General features: G+C 42.1%; 1 long non-coding RNA gene across 2 annotated transcripts in view; it reads right to left on the reverse strand.

Annotated features, from left to right (window-relative positions):
* The window catches only part of LOC117089748, a 111681-nt gene extending 92090 nt beyond the window's left edge, over positions 1 to 19591 (reverse strand). For both annotated transcript variants that reach the window (XR_004439736.1, XR_004439735.1), the window contains exons 1-2: positions 19429 to 19591; positions 17453 to 17548 (exon numbers count right to left, since the gene is read on the reverse strand). This is a non-coding gene — a long non-coding RNA (uncharacterized LOC117089748). The remainder of the gene's footprint in view (positions 1 to 17452; positions 17549 to 19428) is intronic.
* Positions 19592 to 20252: the final 661 nt, after the last annotated feature.

A 20252-nucleotide genomic window follows, 5' to 3' on the forward strand; every position in this document is an offset into this window, starting at 1 on the left:
AAACTGAGGCAAGTTTTAGAGCAGGAGTTAAAGTTTATTAATAAGCTTTCGAGCAGGAAAGAAAGGAAGTATAGTTGGAAGAGGGCCAGGTGGGTGACTTGAGAGACCAAGTGTGCTGTTTGATCTTTTGACATGGGGTTTTATTTGTTGGCCTACTTCTAGGGTCTTGCATTACCTTCTACCCTGATTCTTCTCTTGGAGTGGCTGTCCACATGCACAGTGGCCTGCTAGCACTTGGGAGGGGAGCATAAGCAGTGTGTTTACTGGAATTATATGCACGCTCACTTCAAGTATTCTTCTCTTACTGCTCAGATGTCCCTGAGAGGTCACGTACCAGTTAAATTATGCCATTTTGCCTCTTAATGCACATGCTTCAGCCTACTTGCCCTACTACTGAGATTTTACCAGGAAGCTGCTGATCACCAGTTTCAGGCATTTTCTATCTATTGGGAGACTGCCTTTCCCTGGTGTTGGCTATGACCAATTATTATTTTAGAGAGACAGTTAGCAACTTCCTGACCACCACCTGATAGTCACCTGACATTCCTGGTGGTGGGAATCCTTCTCCTGCCTTGCTCATGTATGAGTAGCTACCTACTGTGACAGGCCACTTTCAAAACTGTAAATCTCACTAGTGACTTGCCAGCCATTGCACTCAAAGGTCAAGCTCCTTCTCAAAGTACAAAGCAAACCCTGGAAACACAAAAGCCAAAGAGATTAGGCAATCAATACAAAAGAGAGCAGGACTGTAGATCTGAGAGAAGCCTGCCCATGACTTTTTTTTTCTAATGCCCTCACTTTAACAGAATTGCCCATGACTCGAGCCTCCTTGAGGGAGACAGAAGATCCCTCCAAAAGGGGTTAAGGTGTTTTGTGTGTGTGTTTCTCAAGAGGTCTTGGGGCTCCTAGAACCCCACGTACTCCTATGTAGTACTGAAGACGGCAAGGAAAAGGAGAAGCCAAGTGGAAAGAAATGGAAGATCTTTGGGAGGCCGAGGCAGGCGGATCACGAGGTCAAGAGATCGAGATCATCCTGGCCAACATGGTAAAACCCCTTCTCTACCAAAAATACAAAAATTAGCTGGGCATGGCAGTGTGCACCTGTAGTCCCAACTACTTGGGAGGATAAGGCAGGAGAATCGCTTGAACCCGGGAGGCAGAGGTTGCAGTGAGCCGAGATTGTGCCACTGCACTTCAGCCTCATGACAGAGCAAGACTATGAAAAAAAAACAAAAACAAAACAAACAAAACGAAAAAGAAATGGAAGATCAAGTTTTAGAGGAACCCATTTGGGGCAATTTTAAGCTTTCTCAAAGTCTAGTAAAGTTTCACATTTTTCTAAGCAAAATCACACCAACAGGAAAGGAAGCAAATCAAGGGACCAAAAATATTTAACAAGAGGCTTCAGTTGGCTGAAAAGCACTCCCAGAAACAAAACCTAAAAGAGAAAAAGCAAAAAGCCTTTTTTTTTTCATTATAGCATGAATATCAGCTTTTGATTAAGGTGATTTCTGACCATAGAGCTCTTTTTTTAAAAAAAAAGCTTTTCGGCCGGGCGCAGTGGCTCAAGCCTGTAATCCCAGCACTTTGGGAGGCCGAGATGGGCGGATCACAAGGTCAGGAGATCGAGACCATCCTGGCTAACACAGTGAAACCCCGTCTCTACTAAAAAAATACAAAAAACTAGCCGGGCGAGGTGGCGGGCACCTGTAGTCCCAGCTACTTGGGAGGCTGAGGCAGGAGAATGGCGTAAACCCGGGAGGCAGAGCTTGCAGTGAGCTGAGATCCGGCCACTGCACTCCAGCCTGGGCAACAGAGCAAGACTCCGTCTCAAAAAAAAAAAAGCTTTTCAAATCTCTTTTTCTAAAACTTCAGCTAAGACAAACAGAAAACAGATCTTCTATTTAATTTGTCTGGTTCTAAGACCAAGTTTTCCATTTATGTGCACAAATGAAACACTTTAGCCATTTCAAAAGAACACCCATGGCTGGGCACGGTGGCTCATGCCTGTAATCCCAGCACTTTGGGAGGCCGAGGCGGGCGGATCACAAGGTCAGGAGATCGAGATCACGGTGAAACCCCGTCTCTATTAAAAATACAACAAATCAGCCAGGTACGGAGGTGGGTGCCTGTAGTCCCAGCTACTCTGGAGGCTGAGGCAGGAGAATGGCGTGAACCCGGGAAGCGGAGCTTGCAGTGAGCCGAGACTGTGCCACTGCATTCCAGCCTGGGTGACAGAGCAAGACTCTGTCTCAAAAAAAAAAAAAAAAAAATCCATTTAACCACTGCTACTTACGACTATCCCAGGTTATGTGGGTTCATTTTCCTAGACATTTACAAGAGGACACCCTTAAGTTTTGTACATAAAACCAGCTGATGCTTCTAAAGAAGACTGTCATTTTAAAAAGTGTTCAGGCCGGGCGCGGTGGCTCAAGCCTGTAATCCCAGCACTTTGGGAGGCCGAGACGGGCGGATCACGAGTCAGGAGATCGAGACCATCCTGGCGAACACGGTGAAACCCCGTCTCTACTAAAAATACAAAAAACTAGCCGGGCGAGGTGGCGGCGCCTGTAGTCCCAGCTACTCGGGAGGCTGAGGCAGGAGAATGGCGTAAACCTGGGAGACGGAGCTTGCAGTGAGCTGAGATCGGCTACTGCACTCCAGTCCGGGCGACAGAGCGAGACTCCGCCTCAAAAAAAAAAAAAAAAAAAAAAAAAATGTGTTCAGATTTTTGAAGCTTGATTTCCCATTATTAGGAACTTTTGAAAAGTGACCAAGGGCAGAAATGTGTTTTGGGTCAAAGAATGCTGCTTATGAGTGTCACTACACAAGGTGTCACCCAATTGTCATAAGTCTCTCTCTTGTGTGTCTCGGACCACCTCTAACTGCCAGGTGTTAGTAGGATGCTCAAGGTGTAGAAGTGACCAGTTCCTTATTTATACCCTTTAGATTGAGCAAGAGTCCCTAAAACGTTCTCCTGCTGAGGAATGCCTTATGAGGCCACTTTCACATCCTGAGCAATGTCCCAACACCTCTGCAAAGTCTCTAGTCACCTGCAGCACCCAAATGGGTCAGAGGGAACAATTGCCTTTTCTCTTAATGGCAACAGAACCCACCCTCATGCACCTTTTGGTCTGAAACTAGCAGAAATTGGTCAAAAATGAAAATATAAAGTCCGAATTACAAACAATATAAAGCAGCTGCAATTTTAAAAGCATGCTTTGTAATTTTAGACCAAAAGAAGTGAAATTACTGGTGCCAGACTGCCTATACTATAACCCAAATCTTTTATAAGTCAGAGGCTGAGAAAGTAGAAGTCGTCTGCAGACCTCCTTGTCTAATTGTGACCCCAAACCTCTTGTCCTGAGGCAGAGGCAGAGAAGGCAATTTTCTGCAGAGATCTTTACTTGAATCTCCTGTCCAAAGATAGAGACTGAAGCCTTCACTCCTAAAGGAAAGAGATGGTTTGAAAACCCACCTAAATAAAATCTAGACCTCAACTAAATATAAAAGGAAGGTCTGGATTTAGGAGCACTCATCTTTTTGCATCCAGTCAAACCTCTGGAGTTAGAGGAACACATTAGGTTCATGCTGATTCTGAGTGCTGAATCTGAGAGGGAACACCAGGTGGTAAGGAGGAGGTCACTGTGAGTCCTGTCAATTTCCTCCAAATAATGTTGACAGAAAGGAAAATGCTGAGGCAAAATTAATATAAGTTGAGAGTTTCCTTGAGCCAAGTTCAAGAACTGTAATCCAGGAGGATAGATTCAAGCTTGCCCTTAATATATGCTCTGATTTTACAGCAGTTACAAATGGGTTTTTGAAGGAGAAAAAGAGGCAGTTTCTAAGTTGTTTACCAGGAATTTGAAACTGGCACATTTTTCTCACAAAATAAATATTTATGTTTTTTTTTTTAAAAAAAACACAAAAATTGACCCTCCCTGGTCTTAAAACTTGAAACTTATATTTGTCCCACATGAGTTTCTTTTTCAGGAAACTGAACCTCAAGCAAGGAACTGAAATTCATCATATCACATCCAAACAATGAGATGCCAGACACCTCATCCATCATGAATATTTCCTTACCCCTCCCTAATTCCTGTTTGCCTGCCTTCCGTACTATATAAACTCCCCAATTTTAATCAGTCAGGAAGATGGATTTGAGATTTTCTCTCTCATTCTCTGCAGCTATAGCACACAATTAAAGCCTTCTTCCCTGGCAATACTCATCTCAGTGATTGGCATTCTGTGCAGTGAGCAGCAGGTTTGCTTTAGATCAAACCCCTGGCATTTTGGTAATAAATGTACATTAAAGTAACAAGCTATTGATAGGCTATACATTCTCCTTTGTATCAAAAATCTCAGGAACATGAAAATAATGGATGAGTTTGCTAGTCAGGAAACTACAGGGAAGAAAAGAAGAACAAAATGTCTTTAAACAATTGCCCCTGGGCATGGGTGCTGGGTGCATGACTGAAGTCTCATACTCATGTCTCTCTATGCCTGATACATTTTGCATACCTCACATATTTCAGAGTGCTCTGGGCTGTTTTCTTTTTTCTGTATCACATAGCTACCAAATGCCAGAGGCTTACTTGGACTATGGACAATATAATTCTAGAACCTATGTTCTTAACCACTTCCTTGTGTTTCATGGGGTAGAGAAAAGACACATTAAGTGCTTAAGTGCTACAGTGTAAATTCAATTTAATTTTAGGCTTCCAGCTTTCAATTTAGTTTTTCAGATTCATATTGCTGCAAATCACTTCCTTCCATTCTATCCAACTCTGGCTAAGAAAAAGCTCATGTGTCCATTAGCCCTGATGTTGACATCCCTCTCAGCATTTTAGACTAAATATGATAGCATAGTCACCTACTCTAAATTCAATCTCATTATGTTCCCTCTGGGGCCCAGGAATATGCTGCTAGACAATTCTCAGAATGATAATAAATTATTAGACCAAAGGGGCAGTGATTATCCCATGTAGAACTAGCATGTTATCTCAGAATGGGAGACATAAAGAAAAGAAGCACTCCACAAATAAGGTGGAAGAAATGGGCCCTAACATTTAGCTCCCAAGAGATTCTAATAACTTGAGTGTATAAAAGTCAAGCCCAAATGACTGCTGAGCCATTGGAGAAAAGGAGAGGAGACAGAAACAGGTTTCTACAACATTGTTCAGAATATGCAAGACAAGAAATTAAGCATTACCCAAGCCATGAAGAGCAAGAAAAAGGATGGGAAGCCCAGGGTCTCAAAGGTGCCATTGCCACTCTATCCCTCAAACCCAGCCATGAGCAAGGAAGGTGGGATGCAATGCTCACTCCTCACTTCCATTTAAGAGAACATTGATACATGAGTCAGAGGTCCAGCAAAAGATACATGGCACATCCAAATGGAGTAATGAGGAGAACTCAACAAGGGAATCACTGGCAACGTACTAGGTAGCCTTCCCAGCTCCACTGGTATTTCCCTGGACTGGTCTTCTGTGAGCAGCTTCTCAGGGTCCCAGCACTCAAGGCTGTGCAAGCACTCTGATAGGCAGTATAGCCCAAGGAGAAAAGCACAGGATTGAAGGTAGAGTGGTAGATTCTAGACCCAGTCAAAAGCTGTGTGATTTTGGACAAGTCTCAAGGACCAGTTGTCTTCCTACTTAACACCTCCTGAACAGGAAGCCTTTAAGTGCCACTGTTTCTATTAATCTTCTAGATAGCCCACCCTTCTCCATATCATTGTCCTGCCTGAGCGCAGGTCGCATAATATCCCCTAAACCCAGAAGTCCTGTGTGTGGTCTCTGTATCTCTCCCTGGCACTTCCATTCACCTTCCACAATGCCACCAGAATGATTTATCTAAAATATAAAACTGACCATGATGCTTCAGAAATTGACCAGTGACACCCAATTATTTACAAAACCCAGGCTCCTTGATGAGCATATGAGGCCTGTCATGACTTGGCCTGTACTTTTCTCCCTAGCTTTAGCAGTAACCACACTTTTCCTTGCAATTTATGCTTCATTGACTTAAATCACTTGTGATCTCCAGAATGTACATTGCTGTTTTTTATATTTTTGCTCCTGTATATTCCATTTCCTCCCCTAAAATGGTTTTCATCTCTACTCTAACACCGAGGACCCATCCTGGGGGTGACAGGTCACAGTGGGAAAAGGGAAGGTTATTAGCCCAGGCCTCACCCTCACAAAGGGCTGTGAATATAGCTCTTCAATTTATCTACAAATAAAGTTAAATGTAGAGTCACAAAGATGCAGACAGTAATGGGAAATGAAGACATGCTCTACATAACTTTAAACTCAGTTGCATAATTAAATCAATCTACTGATAACGCATTATAAAGAAATTTTACAAAATAAATCCTTTATTTTGTAAATTGCACAGTTTTTGTAACCCTGATTAGATGCCTTTTTTACTTTGAAATGTATTTTCCACCATACCAGAAGACTAAAAAAAATTTTTTTTAATTTAATTTTAAAAAAGACAGGACCCTCTCTTTGCCTCTGAGACCTGCTGCTGACCTGTTCCCTAACTTATCTCCATAAACTTCCCTCTCCCTGGCATTATGTCTGTACCTACCGGACATTTCTCATGCCCATGGCACATTACATTGAAATTATTTGTTCTGTTTTCTCTGCTAGACTGTGAGGTGCTTGAGAACAGGGTTTTCAAGGCACCACTGAAACAAATTTGGATTGATTCCATATATAATACTTATAATAATACAATAATATATAATACTAATGGAAATATTTCAACAAAGTATCCAACGTCACTCATTGCCTTTATATACATTTTAACGGACTAATCCCTACAAAAACCCTATGAGACATGAAACTAAGACTTACAGAGGTCACTGGCAATAAATGGCAAAGCCAGAATTCAGATCTAGGCAATCTGGCTTCAGAGCAAGTGTGCTCAGATTCTATACTAGTAGTTCTAAAACTTTAATGTACATCAGAATTACCTGGAGGGCTTACCATGAAAACAAAAATGGTTGGGCCCCATTCACAGTTTCTAAATCAGTAGATTTATAATATACCCTGGTGTTATTAAAAATAATGAACCAAAATGTTTAAAGTTATTTCATGAAATTATTTGATAAAGATTTAATCTTATTAAATAGATAACCATGTATCAGGGGAAAAAAGTTCACACTTTTTAAAAGCAATCAATCTGGGATGTAGGAAAAACAGTAGTAAGAGGAAAGTTTATGCAATGAATGCCTACCTCAAAAAGTTACAAAGATCCCAAACTATTAGTCTGTTATCACGCTGCTGATAAAGACATACCCAAGACTGGGCAATTTACAAAAGAAAGAGGTTTTATTGGGCTTACAGCTCCACCTAGGTGTGGAGACCCCACAATCATGGCGGAAGGAGGAGCACGTCACGTCTTACATGAATGGCGGCAGACAAAGAGAGAGCTTGTGTAGGGAAACTCCCATTTTTGAAACCATCAGCTCTTGTGAGACATATTCACTATCATGAGATCAGCATGGGAAAGACCAGGCCCCATGATTCAATTACCTCCCACCAGGTCCCTTTCACAACATGTGCGAATTCAAGATGAGGTTTGGGTAGGGACACAACCAAACCATATCACTAATGATCTAACATCACATCTAGAAGAAATAGAAAAACAAGAACAAACTGACTGTATTAGTCTGTTCTCACACTGCTAAGAACTACCTGAGACTGGGTAATTTATAAAGAAAAGAGGCTTAATTGACTCACAGTTCCACAGGCCATACAGGAGAAATGGCTTAGGGAGCCCTCAGGAAACTTACAATCATGGCAGAAGGGCGAAGGAAAAGCAAACATATCTTCACATGGTGACAAGAGAGGGAGAGTGAAAGGGGAAGTGCTACACACTTTTAAACAATCGGATCACATGAGAACACACTCACGGTCACAAGAACAGCTATGAGGAAATCTGCCCCCATGATCCAATCACCTTCCACCAGTTCCCTCCCCCAACAGTGAGAATTAGTTGGACATGAGATTTGGATGGGGACACAGAGCCAAACCATATCACTAACCCCAAAGCTAGTAGAATAAAATAACTAACTAAAATCAGAGGAGAACTGAATAAAACTGAGACCCCCAAATCCCTAAAATAATCAACAAAACCAAAAATTGGTTTTTCAAAAGGATAAACAAGAGTGATAGACCACTAGCTAAACAAAGAGAGAAGATCCAAATAAGCATAATCAGAAATGACACAGATGACATTACAACCAATACCACAGAAACACAAAAGATCCTCAGAGAATATTATGAACACCTCTCTGCACCCAAATTAGAAAATGGATAAATTCTGGGAAACACAAAACCTCACAAGATTAAATCAGTAAAAAATTGAAACCCTGAACACACCAATATTGAGTTACGAAATTGAATCAGTAATTTAAAAAACCCTACCAGCTAAAAAGGTCCTAGACCAGATGGATTCACAACAAAATTCTACCAGACATGCAAAGAAGAGCTGGCACCAATCCTACCGCAACTATTCCAAAAAATTGAGGAAGAAGGACTCCTAACTAATTTTATGAAGCCAGCATCACTCAGATACCAAAATCTGGCAGAGACACAATGAAAAAAGAAAACTCTGGGCCAATATCCCTTATGAACATAGATGCAAAACTCCTTAACAAAATACTAGAAATCAAATCCAGCAGCACATCAAAAAGTTTATCCACTATGATCAAGTAGGCTTCATTCCTGGGATGCAAGGTTGGTTCAACACATGCAAATCAATAAATGTGATTCACCACATAAACAGAATTAAAAACAAAAGTCATATGATCATCTCAGTAGATGCAGAAAATTCCTTCAATAAAATCCCACATCCCTTTATGTTAAAAATCCTTAACAAACTAGGAGTTGAAGGAGCACGCCTCAAAATAATAAGAGACATCTATGACAAACCCATAGCAAACATCATACTGAAAAAGAAGAATCAGGAAGCATTCCCCTTGGGAACTGGAACAAGACAAGGATGTCCATTCTTGCCACTCCTATTCAACATAGTACCGGAAGTCCCAGGCTAAGCAAACAGGCAAGAGAAAGAAATAAAAGGCATACAAAAAGGAAGAGAGGAAGTTGAACTATCTCTCTTCAGACTATGTAATCCTATACCTAGAAAACCCAATAAACATCACCAAAGGCCTCCTGGAACTGAAAAATTAGTAACATTTCAGGCTACAAAATCAACGTACAAAAATCACTAGCATTTCTGTACACCAATAACGTTCAAGCTGAGAGCCAAATCAAGAATGCAATCCCATTTACAATAGCCACCAAAAAAATTATCTAGGAATACATCTAACCAAGGAGGTGAAAGATCTCTACAAAGAAAATGACAAAACACTGCTGGAAGAAATCACAGATGACACGAACAAATGGAAACACCATGCTCACGGACTGGAAAAGTTAGTATCACTAAAGTGTCTCTACTGGCCAAAGTTATCTTTGGATTCAACATAATTCCTTTCAAATTACCAACATTATTTTTCACAGAATGAGGAAAAAAAACTATTCTAAATTTCATGTGGAACCAAAAACAAGAGCCCAAATTGCCAAAGCAATCCTAAGCAAAAAGAACAAAATCACAGGCATCACAATACCCAATTTCAAACTATAAGAGTACAGTAACCAAAACAGCAGAGTACTGGTACAAAAACAAACAGATAGATCAATGGAACAGAACAGAGAACCCAGAAATAAAGCTGCATACCTACAGCCATCTGATCTTTGACAAAGTCAACAAAAACAAACAATGGAGAAAGGACTCACTATTTAATAAATGGCACTGGGATAGCTAACGAAACTGGATTCATACCATTCACCATATATATAAATTAACTCAAGATGAATTAAAGATTTAAATGTAAGACCTCAAACTATAAGAATCCTGGAAGAAAACCTAGGAAATACCATTCTGTACATTGGCCTTGGGAAAGAATTTCTGACTGAGTCCTCAAAAGCAACTGCTACAAAAACTGACAAGTGGGATCTTATTAAACTACAGAGCTTCTGCATAGCAAAAGAAACTATCAACAGAGTAAACAGACAACCTATAGAATAGGAGAAAATATTTGCAAACTATGTATCCTACAAACATTTAATATCTGGAATCTATAAGGATCTCGTATTAATTCGTTTTCACATTACTATAAAGAACTACCTGAGACTGGGTAGTTTATGAAGAAAAGAGGTTTAATTGACTCAGAGTTCCACAGGCTTAACAGAAACCATGACTGGGAAGCCTCAAGATGCTAACAATTGTTGCAGGACTTTTCCTTAGTTCAGCCAAAGATGAGGTTCTTGTCCATCCCACAGCCACAAAAATTTAGGCTCGCGGATGGTTTAAAGGGTGAGTAAAGCAGGGTTTTATTGGGTGAAAAGAGGAAGAAAAGGGAGGAAACAGGGACCCTTGCAAGGCCAGAGTCCCTCTGCTAGAGCGCTTTCCACCCACCTTTCCAATCCCAGGTTCCACACAGGAAGAGGAGGGGCCAGGCTCCTCCTCACTGCAAACAGCTTGAGCTTCCTGAGGCTCCACCTCAGTGGGTAAGCTGGTTAGAGTTTCTTCAGAGACTCCCTCCCACCTGACTGTCTCATTAACCCTTCTATAAGAAGTACATCTAACTGCCAATAGATTAAGTATAAGGGCGAAGACCAGTCTGAACTGCTTCCTGCTGACAGGAGCAATGTTTTGGGGGAAAGGCAGTCAGAGTTCCCTCAGAGGCCTATCCAAGGGTTCCTGGCAAAAGCAGTTATTGTTGGAGGCTCCGGTTGCATGACCATTTGGAGTTTGATGGCCTGAAGGCAAGAACAGACAAACTGGGTTATTAAAAACATCTATCAACACAAGGGAGGGGTAAGGATGGCTCAAAAATTCTGGGGCCTTTTACCAGTTTGCACAGGGAAAGGGAGGCCAAAAGCCTGACATGAAAAAAAATTTACCCTTTTGCCAGCATGTTGGGCTTCTGGGTTCCTTTCCCCTAAGCTCAGTCCTAAGCCAACCCGTTTAAGGTTTGGGAAATTAACTCTTTTTCAGTTTGGAGGATGCATCTGAGGGAGGCGTCCTGAAAGAGACCAAATGAAATCTACAGGCAGGCAGCCCGGGCGGCGCCTTGAGCCTAGTTAGAAGTTGACCCTACAGGCAGACAGCCCGGGCGGCGCCTTGAGCCTAGTTAAAAGTTGATGCCGGACCTAACCGATAATGTTATCTATAGATTTCAGATGTTGTATAGACAAGCAATGTGAAAGTCCCTGTCTTGTTCTTTTTCTGTTCTAATTACTAGTGCTTGCCATATATCTCTCAACTTCCTGAGCCCAGTATAAACATATCCCACCATATGTCTCCCCTCCATATATCCCTCAACTTCCTGGGCTCATCCCACCATATGACTCCCTACCATATATCTTTCAATTCAAAGACTACCATATATCTCAACTTTAGAAGGACACCACCTGGAAAATCCCCGATAAGAAAACAGCCGTTTGTGAGAGCACGGGAACCAATAAAAAAACTGCTAAATGTATAAACTTAAAATGTTAACCAATTGTAATGCTGTAACCTAGAGAATTCCCTCGTTCCTCTGCAACTTTACAAGTCCTGTTTACATTAGGCTATAAAAGGCAAGCGCACGCATTGTTCTGGGCCCTCCTGTATGTTGTGGAACGGAGGGACCAAGTTCGAACTTGCATTAAAGATCCTTGCCGCTTGGCTTTGACTCTGGACTCTGGTGGTCTTTTTTCGGGGAACAAACGGTCTGGGCATAACATTTGGGGGCTCTCCCGGGATTCCCCAAGCCCACCAGACCCCTGGTCAACGGATCTACTAGGATCGATCTGCTAATAGGTGAGCCGGCTCGTCTGTGTTTGCCCGTCTTCGTCTTTGTCTGTCTGTGTCCGTTCTGAACCTGCGGCTCTTTAAGTCCGCCTGAGGCTGTTAGCCTGTCTGAATTCGCGGCTCTCTAAGTCCGCCTGAATCTGTGACTCGCGAGGTCTGAAGCTGGCATACGTCCTGGCGGACGCGCTATAGGACAGCCAGCAGAGACCGGTGGGAGACGTCCCCCGGCTCTCATCTGGTTCTTGTTTGCACTTATTTTGACCCAGATTTCTGGAGCGCGCCTGCGACTGACATAACTTGTTCTGACCCAGATTTCTGGAGCGCGCCTGCGACTGACATAACTTGTTCTGACCCAGATTTCTGGAGCGCGCCTGCGACTGACATAACTTGTTGTTGATATTCCAGCAACTCACTTTCCCTTGCAGGACCTGTTTACCTGATAGCGGGGACCCACTGTCCACAGAACCCCCTCCATACCTCTCCCGGCCGCAGGCCTCAGCCCCCCACCCAGGTTGAGCCACGGGAGGGAGCAGGCAGACGGGAGGTGGCTAGCGCACCCGGACCCACTACAAGGGAAAGTAACTCTGAAGGGCTGGCGTGGGTCCTCTGTAAGCTGAGCGCTGGTCCCATGGGCCCCGCTTTTCTTTCTCTATACTCTGTCTCTGGGTCTTATTTCTTTTCTAAAGTCTCTCGTTCCACCTAACGAGAAACACCCACAGATGTGGAGGGGCACGCCACCCCTTCATCTGGTGCCCAACTTGGAAGCTTTTCTCTAAGGTGAGGGTATGCTGGAGTGTGGTCATTAAAGACAAGTCGACGAAAGACTCCCGAGTACGTCTACAGTCAGCCTTGTGGTAAGCTTGCGCGCTCGGAAGAACCTAGGGTAACAATGGAGCAAACTAAAAGTAAATATGCCTCATCGCAGCTTTATAAAAATTCTCTTAAAAAGAGGGGGAGTTAAAGTGTCTAGCAAAAATCTAAATACGCTCTTTCAAACAATAGAACAGTTTTGTCCATGGTTTCCGGAACAGAAAACTTTAGATCTAAAAGATTGGGAAAAAAAATTGGCCTAAACAAAAGGCTGTTACAAGACTTATCGGCGTAGGCACAGCTTCAGAAGTGTATAAAAGTACAATGATTTTACATTGTTTAGGGCCAGATAATCAAAAAAGAAAAGAAATGGGGTATCCTTTTTAGGGGCGGCCACTGTAGAGCCTCCTAAACCCATTCCATTAACTTGGAAAACAGGAAAACCGTATGGGTAAATCAGTGGCCGCTACCAAAGCAAAAACTGGAGGCTTTACACTTATTAGCAAAGAAACAATTAGAAAAGGGACACATTGAGCCTTCATTCTCACCCTGGAATTCTCCTGTATTTGTAATTCAAAAAAAAAAAAAAAAAAAAAAAAAAAAAAAAAAATTCTTTATGGATTAAAACCCCACAACTTAAATTAAGTCTATTAAGAACTCTACTGCAGCAAATTTTGAAATTATGTGTCTCTGTTTAATCGGTTTGTTTTTAGTGTGCTGGACCAGTCAAAGAATCCTATGCCACAATCGAGAAAACGAACGAGCCTTCATCGCCATGGCATATTTATATAGAAAAAAAGGGAGAGAAAATGTTGCAGGGAGTCAGAAACCTTGAATGGAGGGACTGGCTACAGCCACGGCAAAAAACATAAAATATGAAGATGTCATGGACATTTTATTACTTCTCCGAAATTAATACTTTTGTAATTTCTTATGTCTGCCTTTACTTTAATACTTTTGTAATTTCCTATGTCTTTACTTTAATCTCTTAGTCCCATCATCTTCTTTGTAAGCTGAGAAGGATATATGTCACCTCAGGACCCTGTGATGATTGAGTTAACTGCACAAATGGTTTGTAGAGCATGTGTGTTTAAACAATATAGATTCTGGGCATCTTAAAAAAGAACAGGATAACAGTGATGTTCAGGGAACAAGAGAGGTAACCTTGAACTGGCCGCTGATGAGCCGGACGGAACAGAGCCATATTTCTTCTCTTTTTGAATGCAAATAGGAGAAATATCGCTGAATTCTTTTTCTCAGCAAGGAATATCCCTGAGAAAGAGAATGCGCTCTGAGGGTAGGCCTATAAACGACCCCCTTGGAGGCGTGCCGCCTTTTACAGTTAAGCCGAAGGGATGAAATAAGCCCCGGCCTCCTGTAGTGCTCTCAGGCTTATTAGGATGAGGAATTCCCACCTAATAAATTTGGTCAGTCAGTTTGTCTGCTCTCAAACCCTATTTCCTGATAAAATGTTATCAATTGAGTATGCGTTTCCAAAATTTCATTAGCGATTTTAATGTTAACACCATCCTGTGCTCTCATCCTGCCCCCACTTACTTTGTAATATTCTATTACTTTATAAAGTTTGTAATCTCAGTGTCATGATGACAATGGTAAAATTCCTCTATGTTTCCCCTGTTAGCCCCCTTCCTTGGACCTCTGCTAAGTCTACTATTTCTGCTTACCGTAGGACCTTGTGTTATTAACAGAATTTTGCGGTTTGTCAGGGAAAGGTTTGACACCATACAGCACATGGTCCTCATAGCCCAATAACAACCTGTAAACGCTGAAACAGAATCAGACTTATAAGACCCAAGATTGGCTCTAGAGGTACTTGAGAAAGGGAGGAATGAAAGAGACCAAATGAAATCTACAGGCAGGCAGCCCGGGCGGCGCCTTGAGCCTAGTTAGAAGTTGACCCTACAGGCAGACAGCCCGGGCGGCGCCTTGAGCCTAGTTAAAAGTTGATGCCGGACCTAACCGATAATGTTATCTATAGATTTCAGATGTTGTATAGACAAGCAATGTGAAAGTCCCTGTCTTGTTCTTTTTCTGTTCTAATTACTAGTGCTTGCCATATATCTCTCAACTTCCTGAGCCCAGTATAAACATATCCCACCATATGTCTCCCCTCCATATATCCCTCAACTTCCTGGGCTCATCCCACCATATGACTCCCTACCATATATCTTTCAATTCAAAGACTACCATATATCTCAACTTTAGAAGGACACCACCTGGAAAATCCCCGATAAGAAAACAGCCGTTTGTGAGAGCACGGGAACCAATAAAAAAACTGCTAAATGTATAAACTTAAAATGTTAACCAATTGTAATGCTGTAACCTAGAGAATTCCCTCGTTCCTCTGCAACTTTACAAGTCCTGTTTACATTAGGCTATAAAAGGCAAGCGCACGCATTGTTCTGGGCCCTCCTGTATGTTGTGGAACGGAGGGACCAAGTTCGAACTTGCATTAAAGATCCTTGCCGCTTGGCTTTGACTCTGGACTCTGGTGGTCTTTTTTTTCGGGGAACAAACGGTCTGGGCATAACAGTCCCATAGTACAGAGACACAATTTCTCATCAGCGAAGAGAGAACCGAGAGGAAGAAAGGAAAAGAAAGTCAGTTTTTAAAGAAGTCTCAGGGGTTCAGGATGCATTTGAAAGGGGTACAGACTGAAGGAGAATGGCTACCCACCTAGAAAGAGGGGAGCAGGCATACCTGGTTCTCGTCTCTACCTAGCAGATATCCAGAATAAGTAAGAGAGACAGGGAAAAGCACCCTCTTTCTGTCTTCCATCCTTGCATCCCCAAGTCCCGGCGACCTTGGCAGACACCACCATGAGTGCCAAAGTGGCTTACACCCATGAAGCAGGGTGGGGGCTAGAGAATAGGAATTATCCACTCTCACTTATGTCTCTTTCCCACCTACTGTCAGTAGCCCTGGAGTTCCCTAGACCTCATTTATGCCATGGATACTAATGTGGCCTTTATCCATGCAACAGGAAGCTTGGGGTTGGCTTAGTCAGCAGGAATCAGCCACGCTTACTTGCTCTGTGCCTTTTAACCTCTGTTGCTGTCTGCCTCTGGATCCCTTAGATCCAGTTTTCTTTCTAGGGCTTTGACCTGAAGCTTAGAATTGAGTCTGGGACAAAAATGTATTTCAGGGGGGTTGCATGGACTCCTTATCATAAGCCAAATGCTAAGGTGAAGACGTGGAACAAGGGAGAGGAAAGGATGTCTTATGACACACTCAGATAGTTACCTTGTAGCTATAGTTATGCTTGCTAGAATTTGGGTACATGATGCTTGACTTTCATTAGTTCCCTCGGTTTTACTTTCCCAAAACGGAACCTCTGAGAGATGGGCATCCTGTTTATTCCCACTGACTTGTAGGATTTGCAGGATAATTGCTCAGAACTAGAATACTGATTCAGATTTTTACATTACCCATCCCTTTTGTTCTTTCTGAGCAGCAACCAGAGATTGCTAATTGGTTCACAGGAACACGTAGGGTTAATCTAAAACGTAGGTGAAAACTTTAAAACAACTAGAGAGTTTAGAATTTAATGATAAATATGTGATAAATTTTGAAATATGATTTCTCCCTCTCCAGTCCTCATGTTTGTTATAAAAAAATTATAATAGCACTGAGTGGTTTGCAAAATACTTTAGTCTTATACTTGGCCTGATTATTTGCATAAAGTGCAGCAAGAATAACTATTTCTACATAAGCCTTTTGGATTGGCTTTGATGGAAGTTTATTCCACAAAAAATCTCACATAAGACCTTTTAAAGTTGAGCCCAACCATGGGTTTGTATTCTCAAACACCTGTGTCTTGAGTGATCCTTTCCTCTTAAGGTCCCAAGATAAACTTGGAACTCCTAGACCTGTTAGAAAGTGACATTCTTTACTGAGCACAGGTCAGGAACCCTGTACAGGGACTGTGTAGACAAGGGTATGAGTCCAGTTTTTCCATGGGGCTTTTACTGGCTCTGCAAGTCGAGCTTGACCCCTTAAAGGGAAGTATACCCTTCCAGTCAAAGCCTTGGTAAAATAACTACTTTCTCTAATTGTATACTGTTGCAAAAGAAAAATGGATTTTTATCGCACAGATGCAAATAACTATATTGCCATAAGAATACTCACAGATAGTTTCCAAATTCTAGAGGAAGACAAACATGCTTCAAACTGTGTTCATAGGAGTATACCTTATACAATTATTAAAGGTTTTAAATAGTTCAAGTTTCCTTGACTCTGCAAAACATGGGTTAACAATATTCCAAGCAAAGCCAAAAGGTTGTTTCAGGTTCCTGAGTTCAGTCCATTTAGTTAACTCTTGTTTTGCTTGACATTTGTGAGCATTTCAGCTCTTCATAAGTCCTGTACATTTTCCTGTATTCCAATGTCACAATATACAAAGTTATCAGAAGCCTGTATTTGAGAGCACCTGCCAAAGTCCTACAGCATATTATAAGCTGTCTTTTGAAAATGATTCAAACAAGACAACAACTGTCTGTGAATAGCAAAATGTCCAGAGTAGTTACAGTCAGAAACACAAATGACAAAGAAGTTTGGTTATCTCTGTGATGTACAATAACGTAACAACCTTAATTATAATTGATAGCATATACTCAGAGATTAGAATTTTAAAAGTCCCATACAATTTTAGAACATATATTAGCATTACTTACCAAGATATAACCTAAAGCAGATTGAACATCATTTTGGCAATCCCACGTACCTAAACATGTCAAATAGTTCTGTTTACCTCTCTTTTCTGGACACTTCAGGGGACCTCTGAAGTATTCAAAAAGCCAGGCGCCAGGGAAGACAATTTTGAAACTGAAGTTTGATTTGGGGAAGCCTGTTAAATATATTTAAAGCACTTAAATAGAGTTCCAGATTACCATAAACTATTTATTTTGCCAAAATGACACAGAAATTTTAAGGAAGCAAAAAACCTTTTATAAAGCTTTACAAATTTTGCCAAAGAGCAGATTAGCACCTTAGGAAAACCATGTTATGCTTTTATTTCAATGCTCAGTTTACAGAAAAACCTTATAAAACCCCTTTTTGAATTTACTCTATATGTTCACACAGAGAACCTCTTCTGCAAGATTAATTTCCACAATTCTTCCACTAATTATTTGAACCTTCAGCTTTTTCCTAATTTAACTCAAAGCAATCCTTTAACGCTAGGCAAAAGTTCACATTTCCATGCCTTCTCATAACCTTTTACAAAAAAAAAAAAAATGCATTTTACTTTTCTTACACATCTTGCATATAAATCTATTTCTAGTAGTTTCAATTAACTTCTAGCAATTTTTAATTTTAAGGTAAAAATTGGTAAGTTGTATTAATTGTTTGCTAAGTGTAGCCAAGGTTTGCCTTCTTCATTAAGGGTATGGTTAGGTCCCTATGTCTCCAGGCCTTACCAATTGTGAAACCGCCAAGTCAAATAGTTCTCAAAACCCAAAAAGCAGTTCATAACCTCAAAACTCTTAGCAAACCTTGCATGTGACCTGCATTTTACCAACAGTCTTTAGGATTGTTTTCATTTCTCAAAGATTAAAGTTACATGAACTGAAAGGCTCCACAGCTTTTAACGTCCCTTTAAAAAGGGAAGCGCTTGTCTTTAGGCCAAATTAATCAGAGCTCTTTTTAGACATTACACGCAACACACACAGACAAGAGAAAGCCCAGTCGCTAGATAGGGTCCTTTAAGAGACAGGGTTAAGAACACATGCAGATTGGCGGGGCACGGTGGCTCACACCTGTAATCCCAGCACTTTGGGAGGCCGAGGCGGGCGGATCAGCTGAGGCTGGGATTTCGTGACCAGCCTGACCAACATGGAGAAATCCCGTCTCTATTAAAAATACAAAATTAGCTGGGCCTGGTGGTGCATTCCTGTAATCCCAGCTACTTGGGAGGCTGAGGCAGGAGAATCGCTTGAACCCAGGAGGTGGAGGTTGTGGTGAGCCGATGGAGCCATTGCACTCCAGACTGGGCAATAAGAGCAAAACTCCATCTCAATAAAGAAAAAAGAAAACATGCAGATAAGGAACCAGAGAGGGCTCATCCCCTAAGGCAGGGATGCTAAACAAAGCCTTGCCAAGCTGTTACTGGCCATGCCCCCAGGATGTAAAGCAAGGTGGAGGCTTGCAGCACGAACCATATAGACATGCAAAACACACCAGATTGGCCACAGCCCAAGGCTAGCCCCACAAATCCTTTTTCACAATTAAAGGTTTACAGAAAATATAAACAGTGATAGTTTGGGGGCCTGGCCTAGTAAATGGGGGGAAAAAACGTTAAAGGTTAACTGTTGACAGGGTAGAGAAGGGGAAAGAAAAGAAACAGTTTAAAAATGCCTGGGGAAGAATCTCTTATTCTTAGACAAGTGGTTCCTCCATCAGGAGAAAACCTTAATTACCGTCAGATGGAGTAAAACCCCTTGGCTGGGAAAGGGGAAGGCTCCAGCAGTGCTGTGTGGTGGGGACTGCCAACCAGCTGTGCCGGACCCTTGGTCCATGCGTCTCAGCCCCTGGAGGTAAAGGGAGAGCAGAAGGGAGCTTCTGCTCCCCAGTTGGTCCCAAAAAAGGAAGGAAAAGGCCATGAAAAGGCCCAGGAGTGAAGGGGGGGGAGGGGTGGGGTGGCGACATGGTTTCCCCCACCTTCAGAAGTTCGAGGATGAAAAGGCTCAGAAGCAACAGTGAGAGGTTTTGAGTTCACATTTCACTCACCATTTCTGGAGCAACCACTGTGTGTGCCAAAAATGTTGCAGGACTTTTCCTTATTTCAGCTAAAGATGGGGTTCTTGTCCGTCCCACAGCCACAAAAATTTAGGCTCACAGACGACTTAAAGGGAAGTAAAGCAGAGTTTTACTGGGTGAAAAGTCAAAAAATTGGGAAACAGGGACTCTAACTTCTGCTAGAGCACTTCCTGCCAAGCCATTTGAATCCCAGGTTCCACACAGGAAGAGGAGGGGCCAGGCTCCTCCCTGCTGCAAAGGGTGTGAACTCCACCTCAGTGGGCCAGGTGGTTGGAGTTTCTCCAGGGCCTCTCTTCCACCTGGCTGTCTAACAATCATGGTGGAAGGCGAAGTTGGGAAGCAAGCACCTTTTTCATATGATGGCAGGAGAGAGACAGACATCTCTACCTAAAAATTTAAAAATTAGCTGAAAATGGTAATGCTCTACCTATGCCTTCCATCCTATGGTCCTAGTCCTATCCTTTGGATTGTGTTATGGGTTAAGCCAAATATCCCAAAAGTTCATATGTTAAAGTCCTGGCCCCCAGCACCTCAGAATGTGACCTTATTTGGGAAGAGGATTATTGCAGATGTAACTAATTAAGATGAGGTCACCCTGAAGTAGAATGAGCTCCTAATCCAATGTGTCTGGTGTCCTTATGAAAAGAGGACAACTGGACACAGACATGCACACAGGGAAAACACCGTGTGAACATGAAGGCAGAAATCAAGTGATGCATCTACAAACCAAGGAACACAAAGATTGCCAATAAACTGCCAGAAGCTAGGGTAGAGGCACGGAATAGATTCTTCCC

This window comes from Trachypithecus francoisi, unplaced genomic scaffold (genome assembly GCF_009764315.1).
Source record: "Trachypithecus francoisi isolate TF-2019V2 unplaced genomic scaffold, Tfra_2.0 Lachesis_group11, whole genome shotgun sequence".
NCBI lineage: Eukaryota > Metazoa > Chordata > Mammalia > Primates > Cercopithecidae > Trachypithecus > Trachypithecus francoisi.